This window comes from Cydia amplana, chromosome 7 (assembly GCF_948474715.1).
Source record: "Cydia amplana chromosome 7, ilCydAmpl1.1, whole genome shotgun sequence".
NCBI classification, from domain to species: Eukaryota; Metazoa; Arthropoda; class Insecta; order Lepidoptera; family Tortricidae; genus Cydia; species Cydia amplana.
This window is the reverse complement of record NC_086075.1, coordinates 1,059,196-1,069,165: the sequence shown is the minus strand read 5'-3', so window position 1 is coordinate 1,069,165 and position 9,970 is coordinate 1,059,196. Positions and strand designations below refer to the sequence as shown.

At 35.4% G+C, this 9,970-nt stretch overlaps 1 non-coding gene across 1 annotated transcript; it reads left to right on the top strand.

Annotated features, from left to right (window-relative positions):
• Positions 1–534: 534 nt before the first annotated feature.
• Trnas-gga (transfer RNA serine (anticodon GGA)) lies at positions 535–607 on the top strand. Its single transcript has one exon. It is a non-coding gene; the product is annotated as a tRNA-Ser (tRNA).
• The last annotated feature ends 9,363 nt before the right edge of the window (positions 608–9,970 follow it).

Here is a 9,970-nt window from a genome sequence, read left to right as displayed (position 1 = left end):
TCAATCCACACTCGTTCATATCATAATCGCCAAATAAGCGATCGCCATTGTAAAGCTTACTCAATAACATACAGCAGATAAATCTCTACCCACCTGCGCATGCGCATGCCATGCGAAAACCAACCTTATGAAAACGTAACAAGGTTCGTTTTTAGTTTGAGTGGTATATGGGCAGGGTGTTTAACGAATTGTTTGTACCCAAATCACTTCATTATGGCTTAAGTAAGGCGCGTCATTTAAATATTTCTGCAATTTCGACGATTGATCGACCATCTAAAGATGAGACTGGGTTTCTCAAGATTCTTTTATTGCTTATGAATGTTTAATATGGTTTTATATTTGAGCGTTAAGTATCTATTATTTACACAACTTTGGGAACAAATCATTTTGTTAAATATTTTTATTTGTGTTTTTTAAGTAGTCACACTACTTATAATTATAAACTGAAATAGATGTCATATATTAACGAAAAAGTCAAAGACGCAGTCTTAGTAAGATGGCATATAGTGGAAAAATTGGGACGACTTCCACCGTGGCGGGGTGGCCAAGGGGTTTAAGGCGTTAGCCCGGATTGCTAAAGACGCCGGTTCGAATCCGGCCTTCACCACTGGAGGGCTTCGTCACTTTTTCTTTAATATATGACATCTATTTCAGTTTATTATCTATTATTTTGTATTTGACTGTTAAGGGGCCTACAGATGACCAGTTAAGATAAGATAAGATAAAGATAAAAGATAGTTTATTCAAGTAGGCATAATTACAATGCGCTTATGAACGTCAAATAAAGCTAGGTAGACCGGCTCCAACCCTACACCTCTGCCCCGAGAAGATTTAAATCCCCCCTCAATTGGAGGAGGGTATCCCAATATGGAACCGGCAACAAACTCGGCGGGACACATCTTTTCAAAAAAAAAATTACATCTTATAATTAACATGCATTACGAGAAAATAAGTAAAAAAAATACAATTTAAATTACTATAGAATTCATGCAATTATACACATAAGGAGTAATAGAAATTTGATTAAAAAAAAATATACATTTGTACATGAAATCATACAAATACGTAGCTCGTCCGTTCATTTGAGAGTTATCTATTATTTTGTATTTAGTTGTTAAGGGGCCTACAGATTACCAGTTTGCCGGACGATATCAGCTTGTCAGTTGTTCGGAACTGTCACCTTTTACGTTTAACTGACAGGCTGATATCGCCCGGCGAACTGGTAATCTGTGGGCACCTTTAACTAGAATTTTGTATGAATAAAGAGTGTTTAAAAATCTAACACGTTGTTATTTTAACCATATCGAATACTTACACTTATGCATATAGGTACAGTGAATGTCAACAAACTACTAGCCTCAAATCATCAAATTGTTAAAGAAAGTCATCAGTCATCATTATTTTCTTCAAGGGCCTATTTAATATAAAATAACCGGCCAAGTGCGAGTCAGACCACCCATAATGAAGGGTTCCGTACCTTCATACAATACTAAAAGTCATTGGACGGAACTATAAGGGTTTAGTTTAGATTTTTTGCCATTTGTTTAGGTTTGTTTAGATTTTTTGGTCATTTATGTGTTGTATTTGAAGAAATCCCCTAAAATTATTATTTCTGCAGATATTGCTTCTTTAACATTTTTAATGACAGTCATAGATGTCAATTAATGGATTAAGGACCTGTTTTACACCTTCTATTCACAGGAAGCCCTTTGGCCCTTTTCTCAAACTCCAAATGAAAAAGTTTAAAACTTCCAACACCGATTTTTCGTCAATCTTCTACAGAGCTAATTAATTTTTCAACTCGTTTTAAGAAAAAGGTTTGAAACTTTGTTTCTTTTGAAGCTATCCTTTAGTTAGGTGAAAGCATTTTCTTTCTGTTTAATGTAGGCAATAGCATAGATAAATACATAAGTAAGCTTAGAGTTCTGTTCCGACTGCATACATCCGTTTCCTTACTTAATTGATAATAAGTTGTATGATGGAGGTATGGTAAAAAGTTTTAAACTCGCTTAAAACGTAATACTTGTTAAGCTTAAATTTTATTACCCACAAGTTTTCGCAGAGATCACTAAGTGATCTCTTAAAACTTATTATAAATAGAAAGATCGTAATGGCAAAGCGTGGCAATGTCAAATTTCCATGCAAATATGACGTTAATAATGGCACTCCCTCGCTTAGTTCTGTTTAAGATGGTGCAAAGTTAGCCTAGACGAGCTAGCTGATGGTTGGCCATCGAACTCGGAGCACGCGATGAGCACGTGCTTTGCGCAACACCGGCCCGGCCAAACCGGACCATATCGCACCAGTGTCAATGAGTGCGCGTTTCCATATACACACGGTTTTTTATAATCGTAATCATTATTAACATGGCCATCTGTCGTTGCAGTATTCTCAATTAAAGCCTATTTTGGGCTTTCGTCTTCAATTCCTGGTAGGAGTGGCTACAATACTATTTCTATTAGGTCTTTTGGCGGATTTGCCCTAAGGCCGACTACCTAGGCCCGGGCCTAAAGCGGCAAGACAATAAGACAATAATATAAAAGAAACAATAGGTACAGGCACTTGGATTTAGAGTATTTTGACCCTAACTTTGAACTTAACTTCTCCTGTACTCAAAAGTCGCCTGCATTATATTGTAATATTTTTCTGTATAAGGTAAAACAAGGCCCATCATTATTTTTATTTTTATACTTCTTATGTTTAATTTAAACTTGCAGTTTTGTCCTAACGTTCACGCGAACAAAAAAGCACAATTTGAACCCATTCAAATTTATCAAAGTATGAAAATTTGAAAGTAAGCAAGCTTAAGATCTGGGCCTTCTTTAGCGCAGTTAATTTACGCTAACTTGTTGATCCCATAATTTTTAAAATTACACAGCTATCGCCTAAATCAGTATAAAAAAAATGCTGCCCTGAAACTTACGTGAACAATAACGGATGTCAATGGAAACGGTTCTACCATCTAAAAAAAGCTCATCACACGGATTTACTCCTTTTATATTAATACTTAATTAATGCGACAGACTTAGGTCAAGGTAAACATGCGTGGGAGTAGAAATATGTGTGTGTCTGTGTGATGTGTATGCATGAGTTTTGCTTGAAAAATGACTTATAAATCGTGAAATTTCTTTCAAAACACGCATTCTGAACGTAGTTTTTTTTGTATATGGGACATCCTTAGAGGGGTTAGAAATGTCAAGGTGAATGATAAAAATAAAAGAGAAATAGTATTTTAACACAACAAATTAATCAACCAATAGCAATGATAGCAAAATCTTTCAATTGTTATTATAATTTGACCGGAGAGTAGGTACGTAGTGGTGGAAGTTAATAATGGCGACAGTCATGAGGCGGCGAGCATCAATCTTAGTCGACATCCAAATGTTACATACCTTTAGGTAGTGTTAGAGCCACATAATATACAGTGTGTCTCTGACCATGGGGCTTTAAATCCAGGGCTTGCTTTTACTCGCTAAGCTGAGCGACTTTTACTATGGGACCAACCCTAAAATCAGGGTTTTTTTTGGCTTTTCCTGACATCTGATCAGCCAAAATGTATGAAAAAGTAAAAAAAATGTTGGTGCCATAATAAAAGTAGCTCAGTTTAGCGAGTAGAATCGAGCCCTGGATTTAAAGCCAGCCATGCATGCCATGCTCAGAGACAGCCTCTATAATCAAATCATTACCTAATATTTGTAATAAATACTCTTGATTAAAAACAAATTACAACCTAATTTATGTACCAAATTTCTGGCAAATAAAAGATATTTCTATTTCAACACTATTAGTGCAAGGCTGAAATGTTCACAAGGCTGACAAGTGGTTTTGAAATGATGTTTATGCATTTTCAACACGAAAAGCTTTCTTATCTAACAAATATCTTCGTAAATCAGTAAAGGCATAAAACATACATTATAAAGCTAAGAAATACATGAAAAGTGTAATAATTCACTATCTCAAACTCGTGACATTCTAAATCACTAGCCCATCGCTCTGCCAACTGAGCTACCGATACTTCACTCCTTAAATGAGTATATAGGGAGGCGGGGGTGTGATATAGTGGAAGTATTTGTTGTCATCGAGTGAAGTCTCGATAGCTCACTTGACAGAGCGATGGGCTTGTGATTCAAAGTCGCAAGTTCAAGTCTCGCCTGAGATAGTGATTTATTCCACCTTTAATTTATTTCCTAGCCTTGTGGTATCTTTTGTAGACGTTTCTGCATAATACAAATTTAATTAATAACATACATTATAGTATCGAAACATAGCCTTGGTCGATTATGTGTAAAATAAGGTCGTTTAACTCGGTTTATTGCTTGTTCGTGATTATTCAGAAATATATCGGATTCGAATCAACGTAAAAGGTTAATTAGATGGGATTATAAATTAAGTATGAGGCGTTAAAATGGTTTAAGTTATTTATGAACGTATATCGTACATTAATAGCGACCCGCCCCTTCGCACTTCGCGCTTCGCACCGGTAGTTCAACGAATTTATACAAAAACTTCACAAATTATACACCAAAATCTTCCTCAACAATCACTCTATTAAAAGGTGAAAACTGCATGAAAATCCGAACAGTAGTTTTTGAGTTTATCGCGAACATACAGACAGACAAACGCGGCAGGGGACTTTGTTTATAATATGTATTGTTTGACGGGGAGCTAAATTTAAAAACATATGTGTAAAAAAATACTAATACATTACTTATGCATTATAAATACGAGTGGAAGTATATCTATTCAAAACCGTAAGGTAGATAAAAGATGGTATTATGAGTGTCCTAAAAATATGTTTAGGTTTAAAGTTTCATTCAATACGCCTGGGTGAGCCTTGTTCACACCTTGTTCATAACTATTTCAAATTTCAAATCGAAAGCGTAAGTTTGTTCTCGAGATATTTAGCAATTTTACAGACGGATGGACGGACAGACTCGCACCATTAGTTCCTTACTTAAAATAAGGAAAACAAATTCCATAACAATGCCTTTTTCCATAACAAGAACAGATTTGACACCAAATTATTTAAAAAATGTACAAGGAAAGTAAGACAGTCAAAATTAAAAAAAATATACAGGGTGACAGGGTGAGGGTCTCACAAATACTGGAACGAAACAGTTGTTTATAACTTACTGTAGGCGTAGGCTTAATCCTGCTCACGTCTCCTGAATCATTCTGTACCTATTATGTCGCTACCTATATGATTTTTTTTAAATCAACGAACAGTTTTTTCTCTACATTACCTACATACTAAGCCTATTCGAATAGCAATATTAACAGGTGTTTTGCGACATTGTAATATGATGGATTCCATCATTAATCACAACCTATTTAAAGCAAAATGCACTTTAATACAAAGCCATAGACTTCAACTTGTACAATATTGAAGCGCATCTTCAAAATACTTATCAAACGATATCCAACTTAATGTTTTACTAAATATGATTGGAATTAGAGTGCAAAATCTAAAACGTCTACGGCTTCATAAGTTTAAGCAATTCTGTACCTTTGGTAAACTATTTAAGGTTGATATTTGCGTTTGGGTTGTGTCCACGTGTTACTGATACTGTTGTAATGTGACATTTAGTCGCACGCGCAGCTAAATGTCAAGATTTCACGCGCATGTCGGATTCAGAAGATTCCTGAATTGATACGTCAAATTTTAGCAGTTTAGTTTTTGTAACGCGGTATTTATTCATACTGGATACTGGATACTGGATTTTTGAAAAGCAAGGAAACTACAACCCTGATTTTCTATAATCGTAACATTGAAAACGGAGTTTACTCACTACATATGGCATATATTTCCAAATCAGGTGCAATGTTGCAATTAATTAAAATAGAAATAGCTGAGATATTGCAAGGAATACGAAATAAAACAATACAATAAATCGAGGACCTCCTACTCATTAGCCAATTCTGTTTTAAGATTGTGATAGGGTTTTGATGTTATTTTGATACCTTGAGTCGTATTATAACTCACACGCACCAATAAGTACAATTACTGATTTGTTTGCGCGAAATGCAATCACAGTCATCTCACAAAGGTGACAACTGCAGTTGCATTACTATTGCGACGTTACTGTATCGGCGTTGATGAATCTGTCAATTTCCTTGATAAAATGAGTGACGTTCGTCGTAGTATTCACATGCACTCATTTTATCAAAGAAATTGACAGATACAGCGACGGTATTAATGCTGCTGGAGTAATTTTGTAACGAAAATGCAGCTGCAGTTGCTAGTGTAAAAACACTAAAGGTAACATTCGGTTGTCAATTCAGCTGCATCTGCTGTCAGCTGCATTACTGTTGCGGCGTCGTTGTTGCTGCCGCTGCATCTGATCCTTGATAAAATGAGTGTATGTGAATGCAACGACTAACGTCACTCATTTTATCAAGGTAGTAAGCAGTAGACATCCGAACGTCAACGTCACCTTAACGCACCTCGCTGGTATTTATGCGCGTGAGATGGCAAATGACACCTTTAATGATGTCAGATTGTTAAATCCGAATCGGCCTCTAAAAGTCGTTAAACAGTCGTTGCGCATGTTTATTTAAATCGATAACGATCACGAAATATAAGATCAGATATACATATCTCTTGTAGTCCGTTACCAATACTTACCATATTGGTTTTTATTGGATAACATGTTTCAAAATGTGGAATCGTGTTACTGAACGTTTTCGTAAAATAGATTAGTAAGTATTTTTATATTGTCGGCCCAAGCTAGTTTTTTTTTTCAAGCTTTAACGCCGCTACTGCAAGGGCGTCATCCATATCTTAAAGATTAATTGTAATTGTAAATGTATGGGAGCCCCACTTAAATATTTATTAAATTTGTTTTTACTATTTGTTGTTATAGCGGCAACAGAAATACATCATATGTGAAAATTTCAACTGTCTAGCTATCACGGTTCATGAGTTACAGCCTGGTGACACACAGACGGACAGCGGAGTCTTAGTAATAGTGTCCTGTTTTTACCCTTTGGGTACGGAACCCTAATAATTATTTCATTTCATTTCATTTCATTTATTTAACATTAAAAGTCATGTGCATTACAGAAGATGTTAGTAGAATGTAGTCAGTACATGACACCCGGGTAGGGCGCATAATGTTAGTACTTATGAGGTACCCAATTTCCTACTTATATATATGTATTTTATTCTAGTGAGTATACCAATTATAATGCATGCATATCTAATTTAACTTAACACTTAAAATAATGTTCGAGAAATTAAATTCTGTATTAAATGTCATTTTCGGTTACCAAGGTTATTAATATTATACAAACACATATCTAGGTTTATTTTTAAATGTCAAAGTTAAATAAGTACCTACTAATGGTTAATGCTTTGTGTCAATACGCAACTGGATCAAGGATTTAATGTCATTTTCTACTAAAATTATTTACATTATAAGGTCACAAAAGATGAAAGGGATCATATTGTTGATAGGTTATGTTGCCTTACGAATTAAATTCTAGCAAAGTATCATCATTTAGAAACTCGTTTATTGTGTAGTACGACTTTTCGATAAGTAGCTCTTTTAGTTTCCGTTTAAATAATTTATCGTCGGGTTCTTGTTTTAACTGTTCGGGTAGTTTGTTTACTATGGTGACGCATCGACAGTATGGACCATTTTTATACATAGCGAGTCTTGAAATTGGCAGGAGAAGTTGATTTTTATTACGTCGGTTCGAGGTTACTTTTTGCAATGGGAATAAATTTGAATGATTCCTAACGAACATTGCCGCTTCCATGATGTACATACTTGGTAATGTAAGTATCTTGTGTTGTGTAAAAAGTGCACGGCTGCTACTTGGTATCCGCGTGTTAGTGAGGATCCGCATACATTTTTTTTGCATCACAAAGAGCTGATGTGCGTCCGTGCTAGCCCCCCAGAGTATTATTGCATATCTTAGCCAGGAATTTGCGTACGCATAATATGCTGACAAGGCAGTTTCAAAGTTTGTATTTACTTTGAGGATTCTAAGGGCGTAAACGAATCTGGATAACTTTGCTTTGACATTTTCGATATGAGACTTCCAGTTTAAGCCGGAGTCAATTTTTATGCCTAATAAATTAAATTCAGTCACTTCCTCGATAGTTGTATTGTTAATTTGTAATGACATTTGTAATGATTTTTTCTGTGACGGTTTAAATTGAATTATTTTGGTTTTTTTAAGATTCATTTCCAAATTATGATCATCGAGCCAGTTTTGTGTAGTGAGCGATATTTCCTGCAATCGTTCATTGCACTCTGCACTGTTTGTGCAACTAAATAATAAGGATACGTCATCCGCGAACATTATACAGGTTGTGTCTAATATTTTTGGCAAGTCGTTTACGTATGCCAAAAATAATATACACCCAGCAACACTTCCCTGAGGTATAGAACACGTAATATTCCGTATGTTAGATGTGATGTCTTTAACTTCTCCAGAGTCAGCACAAAGGTACTTAGTCTGTACGTATTGACTACGGTTTTCCAAATACGATTTAAACCACCTATAGGCGTTCCCGCGAATACCCATGCCGTTTAATTTCGTCAATAGAATTTTATGGGAAACTCGGTCATAAGCTTTCGTCATATCAAGGAGGAATCCTACGCCGTAATATTTTTTATCTAAACTATCTAGGATCCGCTGAGTATAATTGTAAACCGCAAGTGTAGTGGAGTGATGCTTCCTAAAACCGAATTGGCTTTTGTCAAGAACGTTGAACTTTTCAAAGAAATTATAAACTCTATTTATCATTGCTTTCTCGAAAATCTTTGAAATTGCTGGCAAAAGTGCAATGGGTCTATAATGGTGTGGATTCGTTTTATCGCCTCCCGGTTTCAATAAGGGTTTTATTTTTGCGATCTTTAATAGGTCGGGAAATACGCCCTCGCTTAAAGATTGGTTAATAAGCAACCATAGTGGTGTGATCAACTCATCTGCACACAGTCTTAAAAGTGTTGATGGAATTTCGTCAATGCCAAAACTTTTTTTATTTTTAATTTGACGTATTATTTTAACAATCTCGAGCTCAGTTACTTCGCTTACGAATAGTGAGTTAAACAATGGAGAGATAACAGGTCTGCCAGCTGGCTGTGTCCGCGCGTTCGTTCCGTCCGGCAATGACTCACCTACTGATGCAAAATGTTCATTTAGTGTGTTAGCGACCGTTTCGGGCGATTCTACAATACATTCATCGATTTTTAACGATATATTGTCAGCCCATTTGTGTTGGTAGTTTATTTTAGATGTGGTATCCTTGATTATACTCCACATAGTCTTTGTAGTATTTTTTGACGATTTCATTCTTTGTATGAAGGTTATCCTTTTTGACGATTTTATGCATTTCTTAAGAATTTTCCCATACAATTTATAGTAATTTCCTAGAACAGTACAACTGCTTGATTGGTTGATTAGCCTTTTTAATGCACGTTTATGCTTACACGCTACTTTTAGCCCGGTTGTTATCCATGATTTAGTTTTTGGTTTTCGTAATTTGATTTTACAACTTGGTATTTCCTTATTTAATATTTGTTTTAGGTGGTTGTTAAACGCTTGATAATTTTGATTTAAATCACTATGTATGATAATTTTATTCCAATCTGTATTTTGCAATGCATTTTTGAACGCGAGTTGATTTTTTTGGCTGTAGTTTCGTTTGTAGGTATAAGCTTGCTTTGTTTGATTTTTGTTACCCGATTGTCGGCTTGCTAGTTTGTAGATAATGCTTTTATGGTCGGATAATCCGTAATCCTTTACTGTAATCCTTACAGATTAAGATGATCGGTTAGTAAATTCGCCCATCGAACAATAGTTTGGTATCTGGAACAGAGCTTACATATTTCTTTATAAAATATGCTTGGTCAAGCAAATCTTGTCAGTAGAAAAAGGCGGCAAATTTGAAAAATCGCGGGTTAGCAACACTACGCTTGAATTGTTCGAAAATCGCGTGTCATTTATGTTTTATCTG